At 32.3% G+C, this 21,559-nt stretch overlaps 1 non-coding gene across 1 annotated transcript; it reads left to right on the top strand.

Annotated features, from left to right (window-relative positions):
- Window positions 1-295: 295 nt before the first annotated feature.
- Window positions 296-381, top strand: Trnay-gua. Its single transcript is given in 2 exon segments — window positions 296-332; window positions 346-381. It is a non-coding gene; the product is annotated as a tRNA-Tyr (tRNA).
- The last annotated feature ends 21,178 nt before the right edge of the window (window positions 382-21,559 follow it).

Raw genomic sequence — 21,559 nt, 5'->3', positions numbered from 1 at the left:
TAATCTCTGGAACTAACTTTTACTGAAGCGATATAGGTTATAAAATACATCAATATGATATCATTTTGTTTACTAATAAATTGCACTCGTGCGAACCCGGGGCGGGTCACTAGTATCGTTATCATTTTTGTTATTCAAAATATTCAATATATATAAGTCTACCTCGATACAATACGTATATAGTTCATTATATAAATTGAAGCTCGTATCGAATGATAAGTAGAGCACACCTTTCACCTCAAGCGCAAACCGTAAACGCACGCTCACGGTTAAAAAAATCGTTGTCTTTTCTATACCTTCGATAGCTCAGTTGGTAGAGCGGTGGACTGTAGCCGTACGATTGTCATCCATAGGTCGCTGGTTCAAATCCGGCTCGAAGGATTTTCTTTTAATTTAAAATTCCGAGATTTTTTTTTTTTGAAAGCGTTTATTTAACTGCTTGTCTACGCTATCCTATTGTAACTGTCGCCGTCTCCGACCTTTCTTTCTCTCAAATCTCTTCAAGCGTCATTTGCACTTTCCCAGGAAAAACATTGCAAATGAAAAATGAAATTTCACCGCCAGCCCTCCGAGCACAATGCTTATTGTAAGTTAAAACCTCATTTAAGTCTCGCTGTAATGATATTAATTCTATATCAGGATTTTAAACTTATTATCTATTTTTTTTTTATTATAAATTTTTGCCTTTCGTCAGTGACTTCGTACTTTAATTTCGTAAGTTTTTATGGCATACTCTATATCTTTAATTAATAATGTAGCTTTCCATCAGTGAAAATTTGTTCAGACCTTTTTTATGTAATGGTAGGCGGACCGGCAAATGGGCCACCTGATGTTAAGTGGTCACCACCGCCCATAAATAAATAAATAAATAAATATCCGTATAGATGTTCCATGTGTAATTAATGATTGATTCAATAGGCCTTATAAATTAGTATTTTTAATTATTGTGTCTTAATTTAAAATACATGTGGTGCCATCTAGCGACTGAAAGATAAAATAACTATTTATATATATATAATGTTGAGATATTTTTTTTTCAAAAACAGCAGGCCAAGTAAAATACCATCGGATCTGCCCATACCTATGTTGATTGTCATAGAATAGTGCGATGGAGTATTAAAAACGTCCAACGCATTTACCAAGATACATTTGAATACAATGCGAGAAATATTTTTATCGGCTAATTTATTCCTTTATTTTATTATATTCAAATATCATATAAACAAAACATCGTATGAAGTCCATATTCACAAAGCATCTGTCACTCTCGAATACATCATTAGTTAAACAAAACGGATCTGTGTAAAAGCTAAGTCATGTCCGACGTCTTAGGGGGTGCGCCCATCTCTTTGACAGACAGGAAACGTTTGAAAGAAAGACTTCCTACATTGTAGGATGTTAGCGATTATTTGAAGAATTGCCCAATGTTTTGTATTAAGTATAAGATGTAAGATGCCTCAGTGGGAAGACGACACTCTTTAATAAAGTTAATTCTTTCGAATTTAATAATAAAAATCGAAGTTTTAAAAGTAACAGCCAGTTAATGTCCAAATCATGGAGAAATATTCTTTATAAATATAGAATTATTCTTATTCTAGATAAATATTCTAAGGAGAAATATTCCACCACGAAGCTACAATGCGGTTTGGTGGATACACATGTCAGATTCTCATTCACCTCCTATAGGTTTCCTCTCTAACCTCACCTCATGTTTCACTTCACTGCTGAGCTCGATAATTAAAATATAAATTAAGCACATTAATTCAGTGGTGCTTGTACTTTGAATCATCGGTTGAGATTCACGTCTTGCAACAACGGCCATCACGGTTCCAGTTAGTATTCAATAATGCATATTGTTAGTTAGTTATATAATATTAATTTTGATTTCTGATTTGGTTTTGAAATAGAAGATAGATTTGCAAATAAACCACTGGAATATGTTCATCTCCGTTCATATACATACATCGATACTGACAGAAATATGAACCGTCCCATTCACCAACAACGCCCCACCAATCTTGGGTACTAAGATTTTATATCCCTGTTGTAATTTGTATATGTAGTTAGGCACACTAAGTATAAAAAAAAACGTAACAACGTAAGTCTGTTTTTATTTATTTTTTAAATCGTGTAATATCTATCTATGACTAAGACTAGAATTAAAATTGATTATATTTTATAAAAGTAATTTTACTTTCTGCTTTAGTTAGTATAAAATAATTGGAGGCCATCTTTGTAACTTTTGAAGTGCTTAATTGTTCAACTATGAAGGAAAACATCGTGAAGTTTCATGCGATTTTTGGCAGAATACTGAGACGTCTGGAAAACAAACCATATTGGATAATTATTCTTAATGAGCGAAGAAACCTCTTGGATTCGCAACGGCTTACAAGTTACACAACAATATTACACTCTAATGATTTATAAAATACATGCACTAAATAACTTTCAACGTTCGTAGAAGTCCTAGAAATTAAAGATTAAAAAAAACGACCACAGACAACAGCAGTGTTATTTTGTTAAAACTAACTTTGTATCACATTTATAAATATTGGACGCTAATAAATACGCAAATAAGTCCCTTGTGCCTGTGATTACACTGGCTCACTCACCCTTCTAACCGGAACACAACAATACAGTGTACTGTTATTTGGCGGTAGAATATCTGATGAGTGGGTGGTACCTACCCAGACGGGCTTGCACAAAGCCCTACCACCAAGAATTTCAAGCATCAATGTTTTAAATGCTATTAATATATTTTTCTAAATATCGCAAAACATTTTTTGACATTTTACGATCGTGTTTTGGTATGAGTTTCGATTTAGTTCTTAATATAGAATAACAATAGCTTTACTAACCTTGATTAACTTGATATAGAGATTTGGATTTAAACACGCGATATTTTTTCTTATACATAAACGAAAGTAATATTTCAATCTTTATTGACGCCAAACGGCATTCGTCAGTACCTTATCGACTCTGTATTGTCGAGCATTGTAACTGATTTGGTATTTCGATTCGAACAAGGTCAAACAATAAACTCACGAGTTACTCTTTAAATAAACAGTATTAGGTATACAGGAGACGATTAACTACTCGCGATTCAGCAATCGTTAATTCCACGCATATTTGACAGATTTTTGCTCACAGAATATTTTTAATTAAAACGTTGAAATTATTTAAGAGTGTATTTGTACACGGTTACTTTTATTACACAAATGGCTATAATCTATTATTTAAAATACCTGCATTGCATAATGTATATTTAAAACTATAAAAATCAAATTATAATTAACATTAATAACAATTGAAATAGAAATTCCTAAACATTGTAAGGTTCATAAAAAAAAAAAAAACAATTTCAAAAGTTCCTCTCAAAAATTTTAATAAAATATTTTTAAAGTTTTCTCAGAGTTATAAATCTGATGAAATATCTGAAAAAACTCTCCTCGAAAATTACGTACTTCGATATTCCTAACGCTAAAATATATTGAATTTATGACTTATTAAAATTTGACGAGTTACGCATTTCTGAGTTTAAGTTATAGACAATATCCTATTTTATTGTCCGTCCATTAAGTAACGAAGTGGTTGATATCCAATCGGAGTGAATAATAAAAGCGTCGTTTGTCTGGCAAGAAGCATAATGCCATTAAATTAAAATTTATTTGCCAGTAATGCTTACAGATAATACAATTGTCTTCCATAGTGACACAATTTGCTTAGTACTTGGGGATCAAGGTTACGTATAACGTATCCTTACTATCCGTTATGCGTAACTTTATGTAAGTACTCCTAAATTTGTGCTAGTAACTTAACATATCCTATCTGAGTAGGTCTGGTCTGTATATGTAATGGTCACTTATTTCATGGCTAAACAACACTACTTTCCCAGAGCAATTTCGGACACAAAGGACATAACTTCTCAGTATCCAAGGTTGTTTGCGTATTGGTGATATGAGGCATGGTTGGTGCTAAATTCTTTAGGCGGCGGTGACGATCAGGGCAGTGACTGTCTGTTAAATAAAAAAAGGTCTCACTTTCAAGATGTCTAAGCCGAAAAAAAGTGTTTATCCAGCACGCTTTCCTATTTATTTATCCATACATCATATGTATTGTCCCACAAAATAATTATAAACCCTGCGTGTCAGAAAGGTATAACTATCTTATGCTTGTTTCTGGTATGAATATTACCTACGAAACAGTTTCAAAAGCACATTTACACATACTATTGAAACAGTGATCCAAATTTGTCCATAATAATTATTGAAATCATCAATCACAATCAAAACATTTTTTATCGATTACAATAGCAACCAAAAATAAAAGAAAATCAGTTGACTCTAAAAGGTATCTACTGTTTTTTTTTTCGTGGACATTTCAGATAAAGGTATTAGCAGACCCGGTTGCTGTGGCTACGTAACACTTTGAATTATACTGTACGATAATGTCTAGCCAAAACCTTCTCTGAAAAGCTGAAAATAATGGTACAAAATTCATGTCAAAATATTCAGAGGTTTTTGTGTGATGCATGTTGTAAAAACAGCGATATTTTTATAGTTATAGATATACAACATACCTACATGTTTAACAAAATTATATTCTCCAATCTTGATATTTGGGGAAAAAAAGGTTTTTCCAACTTTCGTCGCAAAGAAAATGAATTATTTTCGAAAAAACCATCTCGCAAACGCCACAAAAAGTTTCCTGAAGTCCATTGAAATTCTTATCAGTATTGACATGGCGGCGACGCACATCTGGTGATTGATATTAATGGGGGTCGTGTGTAGCGAGCCTTATCTCTTTGTGTTTCGGGGCATAAATCCGGCCACAGACATCCTTTGAAAAACTGAGCATGTGTAAACTAGCATAGTTCGGATGAGCATGGCAAAGAAAAATGTGAAATTGCACTTACGTTACGCAAGGTGCTTACTCTAAAAAGTATATTTTAGTAAAAATATTAGTACTATTAGTCCAGATAAAATGATTCCCGGAAAGTTTAGTTCAATTAGATTTTTAAAATATATTTTGACTACTTCTAGAAATTTCTATATAAATGTAATAGTAAAACCAATTTATTATTAACAACGCACATTTAATATAATAGCAGTTAATTATAATTATTTCTAAAGACTGTTTATAATAAATAAATTAAATTAAATTATAAAATAAACTGAACAAATACAAAAATACGCTCACCAAGTTATTACCAAATAAACAGTTCAGAGCACCGACAGTGCCGTGTTCAACTGAACCACTTCTGATCTGTTCACATCCGTCGAACCTTTTACAAAGACTTGACTTTGAGTCAATTACACAACCGTGTTATAGGACCGGAACTGGAAAAAAAATTAAAAAAATTGAAAAAATTGAAAAAATATTCTCTGCCACAAATATACTGAATTTTTATAGAGCTACCATTTTTTTATTTGTATCCATGCCTTTGAGATATGATATGCCTCTGTAATGGGATGAAACTCATATTTCAAGAAGAGTGTTAAGCATGATTATTGATGGTAATAAGGAATGAGAAAGACGGATAAAATTAGGATGAAGCGTGTGAGGGATGACAGGCACTTGAAGAGATTGTTCTATGTATGAATGTGTGATCTGTTTTCTGTTTGAAATTCGAATAGTTATATTGTTAACAAAAAATACGTTCTTAAAGTAAAATTACGTTGGGCGCGATACGAATACAATTTCAAGGTCAGATTTGATTCTGTCGTATCCAGTCAAAATCAAAAGCAAAATATACTTTATTCATGTATTCAAAGTTGTAAGAAACGTAAGGTTCTGAATGTAGCTTCTTAAAGAACCAGCAAATAATTCAGTAGATAATTCTTTCCATATATAATAAAAATATGTATTTATATAGTTATAATTAAATGACGTTTGAGTAAAATATTTGTGACAGAATTCACTTATATCACGTGTACTGATAAGTTGTAGACTTTGCTATAAATACATTTAGTATAAAAAAATTAAATCATGTACGGCTTCAGTGCGACTGATTTTAAAGTATTTAATCTATATTAATAATCAGAATCTCATTATCATCATTATCTCGTGTCATTAACACACGCTTAAAATAGATCAAACGCAAGATAAATAATTATTATTTACTAGTATTTTTATGATACAAATACGACTCCGTTCTCTGTGCCCGTTTATTACTATCAGAACAATATCAGTTGCGTTTCATATATATCGTATATATTATACGACGATTTCCAAAGATCACGTATTAATACAGATATGTATAGAAAAACATATAACGTTTCCTCTAAATCCTCGTACAGACGTCGTCGCAATATGTTAGACGCAACGCGAAGGCGTTTCCGATACATAACAATAAATAAGTCCTGTGTACAGTTCTGCAGAAACATTAATATGATATAGATTACTGGAAACGACACAATAAAACTCATTTTAATAATTTGATTATTTATCATTATTTATTGTCTACGGAAATTCTATATCAAAATAATAAATATTGTAACTTTATGTAAATTGTAATGTTACGTAGGTTTTGACCCAGTTGGGTTTCCATAATTAAATGTATACTAAAAGAACAATTGTCCAAGATTAGTGGTACATATTACTATTTGATACGAGTTAAATCTTACTCTGTGCAAGCCCTTCTGAATAGGTGGTTTGGAGGGTGAGTGAGGCTGTGTAATTGCAGGCGCATGGAATATAACATCTTAACTACCAACACCACCACCACTACCAACGTTGGTATTCCTGTGATGTAATAGTTTATATTTCTTAAAAAACTAATGTCTTCATAATGGGTTATGGTAACCACTTACCTTATGATAGCTTTTTCGAAATATTTAAGTAGCTTATATTTTAAGACATTTTATAAATAAATATATTACAAAAAGACAATTTACAAAAAAATTGTTATAACTTATCTTGAAATTGTTCTGTTTAATAAAAAAATATTTTTAAAACCATGGAACGATTGTATCTATCGAATAGGTCATTTCCATTCTTTATCATTCTTGGTAATCATTAATTGCAGAACACGGTCGGTCGGCGCCATTTCTTCGCTGTCCTTACACTATGGTCTTGGGAGCCACACTTATTTCACCATAATGTGTGTTCCACAAATCCTTACAGAGCGAATGAATGTAATGAATGAGAATGGAACGAGCATGTTGTTTTCTGTATCGTTGCGACATTAACCTGTCTGAATTTTTTAAATAAATGAAAGAACTTCAGATGTTTTCGACTATATTTTTTTTTGTATATATTTTCATTTTTTTTATGGTTATTAACAGCTTGTAAATTTCCCACTGCAGGGCTAAGGCCTCCTCTCCCTCTGAGCAGAAGGTATGGAGTATATTCCACCACGCTGCTCCAATGCGGGTTGGTGGAATACACATGTGGCAGAATTTCGTTGAAATTAGCCACTTGCCGGTTTCCTCACGATGTTTTCCTTCACCGCCGAGCACGAGATGAATTATACAACAAACAAATTAAGCACATGAAAACTCAGTGGGTGGGTTTGAACCCGCAATCATCGAAGAGAGAAGATGTACGCGCTGTAACCACTGGGCCATCTCGGCTCTTTATAATATTTAATGTTATTTAATTATTATTATTGTTTAAACTAGATTCATTTTAATTACTTTTTTATTAAAAATGATTTATTTAATCAAAAACTTGAATAAAAGATGTGTCTTTCTGTCGAGAAATTCCCCGAAACCCGAAGCCTAACTTCTATGCCCCAGAAAGCATGTTCCTAAGTGCTACTGGGTATAAATTATATGTATACATATAATTTTCTTTATTAATAGCAGCCGTGAGAAGTCGGATGGGTTGCTAGCTAACCACTACATATGTAATTTAAATGTCGGAAAAGAGTACCAACTTATATTCTTGAAAATTATTATCAGCACATTTATAACGCGGTTAATTGAAAATTTAATTTAATTTTGTACAATGAACATTCAGAAGTGCTTACTATTTGTAAAGTATATATTGATTATCATTCAAAAAAAATTCACACCTGATTTCACTTTTCACTTCAAAATGATTACGAAGGCAATTAGTTAATGCTATTTTGAACCCGTTTAGGTCAAATTCGAAGTTTAACCAAGCCATTAGGTGGCACGCGTCGTTAAACTACTAATTGCGGTTCACGCTTGGCACTCCCTCGCTTTGTATCCAATTAGTTTTAGTTTATTTGCCGTGGCCAGTTATTTACCGCGATTCGGTTTGTTATTGGCCACGTTAAGGTTTTATTATGGTTTTATAATACACCATAACATAACGGTTACTTAGATGTTACACGATAAGTATATAAATATTGCTTTAGGTACGATTCTGTGAAAAGATACAAAAGTGCTTGTAAAAGCCTACTTGAATAAGGTATATTTTGAATTATATAAATAACTAAGAAATACCTACGACTGTTTTTTTCCATCCATATGTAAAATATAGTTTTAAGTATTCGGTGTGCAATAAAAATAAATAAAAATAAATAGATAATACGTATATACATATTCTCTTCATAAATAAATAATATTACGTTTATTATTTTTACTTTGTGTTGTTATGACAGAACTATATTAATTCATATCATTAGTATTTTTGAAATAAATAGCTTCACAAATGACAATGTTTAAATAAATATCTGGTCATCATTTAAAGAAGCGTTTTTAATTCTTTGAAAATATTTTGACATGTGTGAAATTCACTAAAATATGAGAACTAAAATGGAATCCATGCAATAAAATTCACAGAATAAGCGACGCTAGCTTTAATTTATTACTAGAACTATACGAATTCCATTTTCGTTTCCTTTTTTATATTTAAAAGTAGCACAAAGTATAACATTTTAATTCCCAAAATTTGTAAAAGCATAAAAATCAGTTCGTAATAAGATTAATTACAAAATTGTTTACATCGTTATAATAACATTGCCTTTATGTAATCATAATAACTGCGGCATGAAGGGCGAACTTTTCGCCAAAGCAAAAATTTAACCCGCTCATGATCGTTGTCATTTTATGTATTCCATTGAAAGACAATTTTTATTAAAATATGTGATAGAATATTCTAGAAATATTTTGATTAATTGCAACCTGCTTAAGTAGTTAGAGCAAATTTCAAAAGCAAAATAAGCAACAATATATAATAAAAAATTATACTTATAATAAAACTGAACTCGATATCCAGTCGTTAGAACTCACCAATCTTAACTCTCAAACCAGGCAAAACAACATAGATTTTTTTTATAACATCTCCATCATATGTGCATAAGTCGAATGAAAATCTGCCATACTCGACCACCAACTCGAATTGGAGAATCATAGTGGAGTAAGATTGAAACTTTATCCTCAAAATAAGAAAAGGGTTATTTAGCATATTTATTGGTTTTATTTTTAATACTGCTACTATTCAGAAGAAGCTAAGCACCAATTAAACGGAATGCTTTTGATAAGACCAGATACACTTCTCCAATGATTCATAATCACTTGTAAATTTTATATTTCTAAGTGAACCGAAATCTTTGAACGAAATATATGCAGTAAACTTCAATTGTATAAAATGATTCGAACAAACTAAAAAAGAAATTAATAACTTAACAAACAATATTGCCAACTTTAAATAACTATATAACTATATATTCAAAAATTTCCGTTCATACAAACATAGCATAAGGACAAAGAAACACTATTTAACCCTAAAATGTATCCACCAGCATTATACAACAATTACAAATCTAACCCTTACCCCTAAACTAAACAATTTATTTGCACGTTCCAAATTATCTAGCGTTGAGATCTGCGCGTGACCAAGCGAGACACGAGATAACAAATATCTAATTGAAACACAACAGGGTCCGAGGGACCGATAGATAGCTGAGGGTTACTTTTAAGAAAATTCTGACGTAAATCTTGGGGTATTACTAAATGATATTCTGCTTGTGTTTACTTGAAGATAAGAAGTTTAGTACTTACTAATTTACGTTGTTATTGTATTCAGCTGAAATAGCCTAGTGGTTAGAGCGTGTGGATGTTAAATTAAGATTACAGTAAATCATCTCGTTGCCGACAACAAACCAACCGTGGTCATGTCATAGAACTTACGGCCTTATTCATGGTCGAGATATATATATATTTTATTTGAATAATATTATCAAACGTCTTGTTGTTGGTCTTTGATAATAACATCAGTTGAGATTGTACACAAGACGACAAAGTTTAATGTAGGGATAAATAGAAGACGTAGATACATATAGACGTACGATATATAGTAGTATTAATTTATTTAACAAAAATGATTCAAGAAATATGCATATAAATATTACAAGTCTTGTGTATTGACCCAATAAAAATAACAAACTTCAATCGTTTTTGGTATTCGAATGTTCGAATTTTAAAATAATACGCCTGCACTACTGCTACGTCTGGTTTGAGAGGCTCAAATACTTAAGTTGACGACAGCGAGACGCACAAAAAAAGTAATGTCTGCTTTCAAAAGAATTAATTTTTCAAATGAAAATATAATGTTTTTCAGTCTTCACCCAAATTGCTTTAATATTATAAGAGTAATTAAAATTATACATATGTTTAGCTGCATATCCCGACTTCGTACTGGCGAAAATTATTTTGTCATAAAATAAAAAAAATAAACTTGAAAACAGATAACTCCACCGGTCCAATCTAAATCGTCCAGACGTTTAATAGAAGTTCAGTGACATACACACGTACAGAATAATTATATAAATAAAGATATCGAAATTTATCGATTAATTTTTCGGTAAAAAGACGTTTGTATTTTTTTTTTAATTTTGTTTCTTGACGTATTTTACAGATCATGTCCGCCATGTTGGAATTTATGAAAACGTACCCAGCGTATCGCTGGACTACGAATGTACATAAATAAATCATAAAATATTTTTCTTGATATATTTTTTTCTTATTTTTTTTTTATAATTAGATTGTTATACATGGTGCTTTGAAAGGAATGATGCAAGTCGGGCACTCAAGCTCGCGAGTTCTACCTCACTAATTACTCCGCCAAATATTTACTTTACAGAGATTCTCTGCGCAATGAAAGACTGTGGACATATTATATGAAAACCAAGAAACTCTTGGGAGGATATTATAAATATTTTTCATAATTAATTAATTGATGATTTCTAAGTCTAGTTAAGTATTTAATCTTTAATATGGCATTGATTATTCTATACAGCAATACTTAAATATGGCTGAGTACCGATTTGAATGGTGAATGAGCCAATGTAACAACGCACAGAAGACATAAGTTCTTAGCAAATGCTTCACCTACCTCGAGAACAGGTATGTATGGTAGTAGATGTAAGGAATGTTTAATAGTTACAGTACCAATGTCTATAGGCGATTTTTAAGACAGACTATTTTATATAAGAAAAAGAAAAAAATTGCAACAAAATATAGACGCTGCGTAGAGCTATAAAAACAAACTAATCTTAAATTTTTCATTGAAATGCAAATAAAAAACATAATAATCTTATATATATTAATAGCGTAAGTCGATATTTGTCCCTGATTGTTGTGATTATGGAACGATAGCTGCACGTAGATCGGTAATGATCTTATTTCGAAGAACTCCAGTCGTAGATGTGCAGAAAATTAAAGAAGATTCGTGATTGCAATTTACTAAATTGTTACGATTCAACAAATAATTAATTTTAGAGAGCGGAAAAAGTTACTGGCTGGCAAGAAAGTTTGCGGCGCTATGGCTATATATAAAAAAAAAAAACAAACAAATGTAAAACGTGCGAACAGACGTCAGTTTACAATGAAATTAAATCATAACAAAACCGGTCAGAGATTTCGAAAATCCTATAAATCTGTTGAATAAACACGAAGGTTCGCGGGCGACTTAAATACAGTCCAAATGAATCAGAACTTGAAGGGCTTTTTAGTAGCCGTTCAAGAGTCACACTAACCGTCTTCCAGAGGTAGATTCATAACGGCATCCCAAACAATTGCATACGTAAACTAATTACATTTATTTACAAATAAATTCGATATAATAGCTTTGTTTAAATACTGACATTACAATATAAACTTTGTATGTATAGCTTATAAAAAGTTGCAAAGGAAAATACTCCGAAAGAATCCCCGCTCAGTTCTCTTAACTGTATCCTAAGTCTGGGTATTAGAGCGTCTTAGCTCTTGGCCAGGAGTTGAAACTTCACGAGAACTCGGTGGATTAACGAGATTTATGTGACAAGATGCTACTCACGACTTGTTTCAAATTTTTATGACTTTAATTTATGCTTTTTAATATAGTGCTTCCCTTTTTTTTTAATAGCTTTCGGATATCTTCGTATTTCCGTATTTATCCGATTATACATTATATTTCCATGTATATAACTAAATAAAATAATTTGAATTTCGTACTGTGTCACATTGGAGTAAACAATTTTAACAATTGCTACCACTCCATATCAATGCACTACCAACCTTTGAAGCTAAGATGTTATGTCCCTTGAGCCTGCAGTAGCACTAGCTCATTCACCCTTCAAATCAGAACACAACAATAATCAGTATTGCTGGTTGGTAGTAGAACATCTGATGAGTGGATGGTATCTACTCAGACGAGCTTGCGCATAGCACTACCACCAAGGAAAGTAATTATGTTAATCATATGATAGCATGATAACATGTAACAAATCATTATATTTAGTCTTTCGAATAAATATGATTTCAGTATCTTTACTGATACTTATATTATAAAAAAAACAATTACAGAAGCGTAAATATATAATAACATATGTATTTTCTTAAAGAAAAATTCCTTAATCGTCGTACAACCTAACCACTACTGCGCTTTTTGGAATATTATTAAAATATTTCAAAGTACAAGTCCGTAGTAGTCCGTAGTTCGTACGTAGTTCCTACATTTGATGTATCTCTGTGTTCACAAGTAGACTTACGCTGTCTGTTATTTACTCTAGAATAGTTTAGTTTCCTTATAATAGATAGTTTTAATCGCAAAACATTATCTTCAGTATTTTCAATCGGAGGAAAAACTATTATCGATTTACCTTTATCATTCCTACTTTACGTATCTATCCCAAGAAATTGTATAAGTCCATAAATAAGACTCAAAACTAAATATACTCTGATGGTTACACAATAAAGTTGATATTAAAATGACAAAAATACTAGTACTCAAAGATTATGTTTGATATTAGCCAGTAGAGATTTGTAATGTCCCCTCGGTCGCATCAATCATTTGATCTTAATTGAGTAATGGCCGATGTGACGTTCGCTACTGATTGATCGGCGCGCCGCTAAATATGATGTATCGACTTGCGTATGATCATGAACTTCGGCCGAATAAATCTGTATACCGAAATGTGTATTTAAATGCGTGCAGTAAAAATAAAGATGCAATAATAATAATAATAAATAAATAGCTTAATAGTCGATTTTTAGGTAACATCGCTCGTTACCATAGCAACATGGTGACGAATGTTTCCCCGAAATGCTACGTTGATTCCTTGAGCTAGTTGTAATAGCAATAGATGGAGTGAGTCGATTATTAGCATCCCTAAATATTTATATATAGTGGTTGGTACTTGGATTACATTCGCTCAGAAAATTGATATCATAGTTTAGTACTCCAATTTCTTATCAGACGCAGGTTCAACAGCTTCACATGTGGTGAGAATTTTGAGACAAAAAAAACGTAACCATTGTTTATTGGCCCGACTTAAATATTGTACACAGAACCTCGGAATATCCCGTATTATCAGCGAGACACTACACCAACGAGACAGTCCAACGATTGTACTTCCCATATATATAAAAGTCCAACGAAGAATACGAATGTAGGAAGGAAACAAAAAAGGTTCAGTAAATATTTTGCAGACGTAACAAAGAACAAGAAAAATCCAAAACAAAAGTTCCACGTCCTCGATTACATGATACTGTTGCTAAAAATGCAGTCAAATGTCGTCTAAATTATAGGGGGACATGCATCATTACTGCGGTCGGCATCTAATTGTTTCCTTGGGCTCAGAGACGTATCAATTTGCAAGCAATTTCAGCGTCGGTCGTCTAAAATAACCTTTTTCTGTACCAAGGATAATAAGTACATCCCTTTGTGAAGGGTTCTGTTTCTTTGAAATTGCATTTCTTTTATTCTTCAAAGTTCTTTTAAAATGGTAGTAAATTGCGTCTGCAACAAGATATATTATTTTATACACATACACAGATTTGTATACTATTTTTGTTGTCAAAGTTTAACTAAGTATCAAAACTTTTTTAACGTTTTAAACTATTAATGATTAAATTGAAAATTTGGGCGGTATAAAATCCAAATTTCGCAATTGAATTATGTGTGTAAGTTATTTTCAAAATAGGTTAAAATTGAATTATATCTTGAATAAGCCCGTTGTTGATTGAGAAAAGGAAACGAGTTTGTTTTTTAAAATTTCCATCTAAAATAATTAAATTCTCAAGATGAGAGATTTGTACCTGTTAAATTCGTCCTCGAGACTTGATTAGCCGGCAGCTCCGAGATCAAAGCGTTGTCTAAATCTCGTAAACGAATTGTTGAGACGAATAAACTGATATTAACTTCGTATCGCCTAGCTTTAAAGTTGTTGATATATCTTGGAAAAGATCGTGAAAGCAATTTGAATTAGGAATGATAATTTGATTCTGCTTTCGTTTTTTTTTTTTGTATAGTATTTCGATTGACGGATTATTTGACATGTTATATAAAAAAGACCTAATCATAATACATCAGCTATAGTCCGATAGAACATCAGTTACAAAAACTAGACTCACACATTAGATGTAGTGTTGAATCATAATTTTTTTTAGCAATTATGAAACGGTTATTAAACTGTATTTTAAAGTTAATTGAGCTAACGATGTCTCAGCTCAAAAAATAGAGCACGAGAATCTTAACCGCAAATTCCAGGTTCGAACTCAGGCAAGCACAACAAAAAATCACCTGATTAATTTGTGTATACAAATAATTTCATTCTCGATGTCGAAGAAAATGACATGAGGAAATGTCACATGTATCTCCCATACAGCCATTTTGAAAGAGCATGGTTAAATAAGGTCCAAGCACAGCAGTGAGGTATTCAACAATCGAGGCTTAAATTATACTTTTGACAAAAAACTTATTTATTTATTATCTAATAATTTGTGTAGACATAAAATTGGATAGTAAATCTTAATTCATTTATACGAGTCAAAAATGCGATTCACGTTAAACTGACGTTAAACCGAAATCCACAATTAAATCACGTAACACCGCAACGAGCCCAAGCCGAGCGTGAACTCCATTTCTTAACGTTTTACAGTCGCGACGTAACAGCGTGTAATTATATTATAAGGTCGACGATTTCGCTGAAAATACCAAGATTTTAACGTCATTTTTAAGTAGAACATATTTACAGTTTGTTTTAAAAAGTATATACAATATGTGTATACACTAAGTCATATTAAAGAATATGATAATTGTACTTCATTTCCCATACATATTGTCAGAGCTACAGACAGGACGTAGAATATCTAACACCCACTGCCAACGCATGTGACCATATACAGGCGAAGCCGCGGGCTGAAACTACTTATCGATACGATATGTATACCTTGACGGTAAGTAGACTATTTACAAATAATAACATTTTATTAACAAAGTTCATTTAGCCATATTTATTCCATTTAAATCAACTAACTAGAAATACCTACTTACGAATTTGTTGAATTTAGCAAAAGATCAAATATAAAATATGTTAGTGGCTTTGAGATAATACAAAATTGAGTGTTGAATTATACACTTGGCAAAACAGAAGGACTGCTCCGTCTATTCGAATAATGGTAAAATCGAATGAAAACCAATGAAAATCTTTACTTCAATTTAAGTGACAATAAAAGTCGTTTCGTAAAGAACGACAATAACTTTATACGAGAGACCACAGACGATAAAATCTTTGAATATCTTTTTAAAATAAGCGGTAACATGCTTCGGAACCGAGAATTTTATTGTTTGAAATACACGGATATATTGTTGTACAAAAATAAAAGCCTCAATTTATGTGAGCTACTTTTAAATATTTATATACTTTATCCATTTGATATATATTTATTCTGTATCAAATGCGTAAACATACAAATATAAATATAAATAGCTAAGCAGACCTAAAAACTTTTAGATAATCATTTAAGCTGTCAAACCGTTTTTTAAAAGACATCTTATGTACTTGCATTAAATTTTTTTTTAAAATCATACGGTTATGTATACAATACTAAAATCAATATTTCCTTTAAAATAATTAATTTTTACATTATTCGGTTTTCATTTATTTTCGACATATTGAATAAACTGTTCCTATGACGCGTCGATACACGTTGCCGACTAATGTCGAAACATTTAATAATAACAACATTATGTAAGCCTTTAAATGATTATACTTAACATATAAATAAATAATACTTAACATATTTATAAATGATCATTAATGGTTGTATAGCTTTTTACTATTGACTTATCAATCATATAATTGTATAAATGTGATAGATACTTTTTGGTAGAAAAAGGATATTTTTTAATTCGGCATTGGATTGTGATTTTTGATTGTAAAATGAGAATATGATTGTAACTTCTGTTAGAAGGAGAGAAAAATATAAGCATTGTAAACTAGTCTTGTTGAAAATTATTTATGTTCCCGTTTACTTGAAGCTGTGTTTATGTACACCACATATATATGTACTAAATAATAATAACTGTATCGTTGTTCCGGTGTGTAGTTTCATCCGTTATTTTCGGATTTGCCGTGCTATCACTGTGCACTTTAATATGTCCTGTACAGTTGCCTAGTCTCCGTTTTAATGGCCTTCGTGGTCGAAATCGGTCAGGAGGCCACCATATACATGTACTGGCTCGAAATTTGAGACTTGGCAAGGTAAATGCATAAATTAATCGTGATAGCTACAGTTAAAAGGACTTAAACGACAGATGAAGTTTGTACATTTTTTCGACATTTAAAACCTTCTTGCATAACTTAATTGAATACAAACACTATAAAAAAATAATACTATAATAAAATAAAAAATATAGTAACGCATCTATTTTGTGCTAAAATTAATTTAATTAAACAACGATAACATAAGTCCAAAGGATTTTTCCACAATAATATAATAAACAATAATTCATCCGAGCGCATCGGACGTGCCGGGTGCAAATTGAGCCAATTTACACACACCTTTGTGCGATGAACCAATATCTACTGCTCAGCAGACTACACGTTACGTCAGTAATGATTTAACTTTGATACTTATATCTGTAAATTTTACTCGAGTGACACACGAGAAGTAGGGTACATATCCCTTAATAAATAATCGATTGGTTGCGCCGTCTTGTACAAGTTTTGAAGATAGGCAGGAAGTTGATAATTGTAGAGATTTCGATGAAATGATAATTTAATAGTTGTTTTTATAATTGCATGTGTCTGATTTCAATGAAAATCTGCTACATGTGCTACCTACGTGCTGCTACTCGCATTGGAGCAGCGTGGTGAAATAAGATACCTACTCCTCAAAGGGAGAGGAGGTGGAGGACTAGCAATGGGATATTAAGAGGCTTTTCTATACATCTAATCACTCACGAAGACGCGCCTCTTTACATAAAAATTATCAGCGTGCATTATTATAAATGACGCACGAGCTAAGAACACGTAAACTGTACATATGGTACCATTACATTTAAAATTAATATTGATTAAAACCTGCTTACATTAACCTATTTGATTTTTTTTTAAATTTGAAACCAGTTGGCTCGCAAATGGATCAGTCATGGGTAAGTTGTCACTACTGCTCATAGATACTGGTAGTGTAAGATACATTAGTCATTATCTACAATGCCAATGAGCCAACCTTGGAAACTAGGATGATATGGCAGTTGTGCCTGTAGCTGGCTAACTCACCCTTCAAACCGGTACAGAATATTACTGAGTATTTGGGGGCAAACATGGTCAGTGGAGTGTCTCACCAAGATGAGGTCTCACCGACTAAAAAATAAAGAATACTCTAATTTTAATTTTGATTGATTTTCATAATTGAGGCCCTTACCCAGTAGTGGGATATTTTTGAAATGCTACTGTCTGATAATAATTTTCATCTTCCAGTATTAAATATATCACAAAAGCCTTGTTAAGAGTTGTTTTCGTTGATCCTTTACGCTTTCTCGTCAAAAATGAAATTCATTGTAAAATGTGAAACACCAATCACGCGAGCGACATTTTGGGCATCAAAACGTTCCTTTTCACATGTTTTGTATAAAAAATGTGGCAAGTGAGTGAAAAATGAAAACATCACAAACACGATACCCCCTCCCTCCGGGCCCCAGCATGCCCCGCGGCGCATTGTCACACTACCCACCCGCGGAGCAGAAAAATGACAATCGCCAAAGAGTACGACACAGATATGACAAAACTTCAGTTAAAATAGACCGTGAATGGTACAATGTCTAGTGTTCTCGACGGTGCAGTGAATTTTATATGACAACGTTTATGCCGACTTCTTAATAATACAGAGAATTCTAGGTAAAGATAATTATTTCGTATAAAATGTTCGCTCTTTCGTTTTTAAGCTATCGTTGACGTATTAGGGTTACATACCGAAATGTTTTTCTAATTTAAGTCAGTTTGTTGATCTGAAATTTATTCTTATCATCACAATATTTTGAAAGCACATTCTCACGCGTACCTAACCCCTTCCTACCACACATGCGGGATAAAGCTATGCGTAAATATCTATAAATGAATCACTATATATTGGTAAAAAGTAATATTTCAGAAAGTGCCTAAAGCAGCCTGTGGTACACCCATTTTTATATAATCTCACAATATTTCCAAAACGATTTAAACCATTATATTTATAAGTTTTGTAGTTTCCTACCAAATTCTTTGTAAATATGTTCTATAGTTACCGAAAATTTTCCTCAAAAACCCCAGCGCGGCAATGGTCCCTTCGTTTACATTAAGATATTGAGTTACATCCCATAAAATGTACAATATAAAGCATGATTTACAGTCATGACCATCGTAATTTCTTTGTCTATGAATGAGTTTTCACTGTGACATGGTTCTTTGTCATAGTCGTAACTCGAATTAAAAGTTTTTGCGTGAATCCGAAAAAATGGTAACTTCACCAGTATATCATATTTTTATGATGATTCAAAAATATAAGTTTTATGACCTGAACTGATATAATGATTCGCTGACGGTGTGCTAGTAGTAGTTTAGTGTATATTTCGTATTTTACTATTTTGTGACTATTTGATCTTTTTAATTTCGCTTTTGGTTGGTTGGTTCTTCTAGGTAGAATCTACATTCTGAACCGGTGATAGCTTCACTTAATATAGTTTGTAAAATGACGGTTGAAAAAAAGCCTACTCGAAAAATTATATTTTAATTTGATTTGGTTGGTCACGAGACACTAGTCTCATGAGGCTGCAAATTCCGGGTACTGTATTCAAATTCCGGTTTAAATTATTATGTTTATCTATGAAGAAATTTCCAGTAGCAGATTAAAGCTTAAAATTTCTCTTCGATTCATTTCAATCGTATTGCCATCACACCTGACTATAGAAGTAAGTATACAGTGATTGCTACTGTACTTATACATACACACGCACACACCCACGAACACACTTGTAGATTGCAACATCGATGAAATAATGAAAATGATTACAATCAACTTATGTACGTCGTTATCCGTTAGCAAGAACAGGCACATGTCATCATTCATTACACATGACATATTTGTAAATGTTTGTTAAACTCTGGGACGAATGATCCACTTCAATTTTTTTTCACTGGTAGAAAGCCCCAAATTATCCGTCTGATTTAAAACCAGTTTTAATAATATTTAGCGTCATAAAAAAGCGTAACATAAAGCAACAGGAACAATGTTACAACAACGTCAACATTGCTGATATATTTTGCGTTGCGTGTCTCGTCTTTGCCGCCTCACAAAGGCCGGATATGGCGGAAAATTTTTCAAAAGTTTCCTGTTTGTTGATTGTATGCATCCGAGTGAGAGATTTTTTGTGTGTCCCCGACTCAAAGATTCGGTTCAAATAAATGAAAGAATCTACATAAAAGTGTCGATTAAACATAGGTATTTTATTTGCAAGAACAAGAAAGTATATCCACTAAAAATTTGCAGAATAGTTTTATTGGTCGTTGTCATATTTTTAGCATTAGCATTAGCAGCCCGTAAATGTCCCACTGCTGGGCTAAAGGCCTCCTCTCCCTTTGAGGAGAAGGTTTGGAGCATATTCCACCACGCTGCTCCAATGCGGGTTGGCGGAATACACATGTGGCAGAATTTCGTTGAAATTAGACACATGCAGATTTCCTCACGATGTTTTCCTTCACCGCCGAGCACGAGATGAATTATAAACACAAATTAAGCACATGAAATTTCAGTGGTGCCTGCCTGGGTTTGAACCCGAAATCATCGGTTAAGATGCACGCGTTCTAGCCACTGGGCCATCTCGGCTCTCATATTTTATATTTGACAAATAGATTAATACATCTTTTGTATCATGTATTTTTGTGTATGTCAACAAAGTATCGTAATAATTGGTCTTTATACGCCAGTCATTTATAATTTTAAAATTTATATCATGATTGCGAAAATTTGGATGCAATATTCAGTATTCCTTACATATCCAATGTGCAACCTATCTTGGGAACTAAATTGTTTTGTCCAATCTATTCGGATCATTAAAGTACCAAGTATTGCTGTTTGGCGGTAAAATATTTAATGAGAGGCGACGCAGGCGAGCATGCACAGCACAGCTCTACCATCAAGTAGATCTATGTTATACTAGATACGTCATAATGAAACATCACAGCTAGAAGTTTGACAAATAGCTGCACTTCTCCCTCGACTATCGTTTGTCAAACTTTTTCGATATCTTCATGCTTATCAAGCAATTTTCTTGTAATAAATGTAACGGCACTTAATAACTGTGGAGTCAGCTAATATATTGAAACGGAAGCAACTAAATATTATTTATTAAAATTAATATTATAATATTATGATAAGTATTATTTTAATGAATCATTTTCTGTAATTGATAATCTGTAAAATGTAAAATAGTAAGTGATAATAATGGAGTCATAACTTATCAACGTTGGTCTAATAAATACTTTTTTTTAATATTTATAACTTACATTTAGTAAGTTAAAGAAATGCAGAACTTGGTGTTGAGACTTCGTGCAAGCCTATCTAGGTAGATACGTATCACATGTTTTACCAAACAGTATTCACATTACTAGTATTGGTGTGATCTGGTTTGAAGGGTAACTGAAGATATGTGTGTCCAAGCTCGTCTTGGAATGTACATTACATTAAGTAAATGTATCTGTGATGTGGTACTATCTCTTTTACTAAACTAATATTTTATATCACCATCATCAGCCCATATTCGTCCACTGCTAGACATAGGCCTCTCTAAATGCACGCAACTATGGTCTTTCTTCTATTATTTCTTTATTTTTATATATTGATCT

The sequence above is a fragment of the Vanessa atalanta genome, chromosome 5 (genome assembly GCF_905147765.1).
Source record: "Vanessa atalanta chromosome 5, ilVanAtal1.2, whole genome shotgun sequence".
NCBI lineage: Eukaryota > Metazoa > Arthropoda > Insecta > Lepidoptera > Nymphalidae > Vanessa > Vanessa atalanta.
Note: the sequence above shows the minus strand (reverse complement) of the source record. Positions and strands in the feature narration are given on the sequence as shown.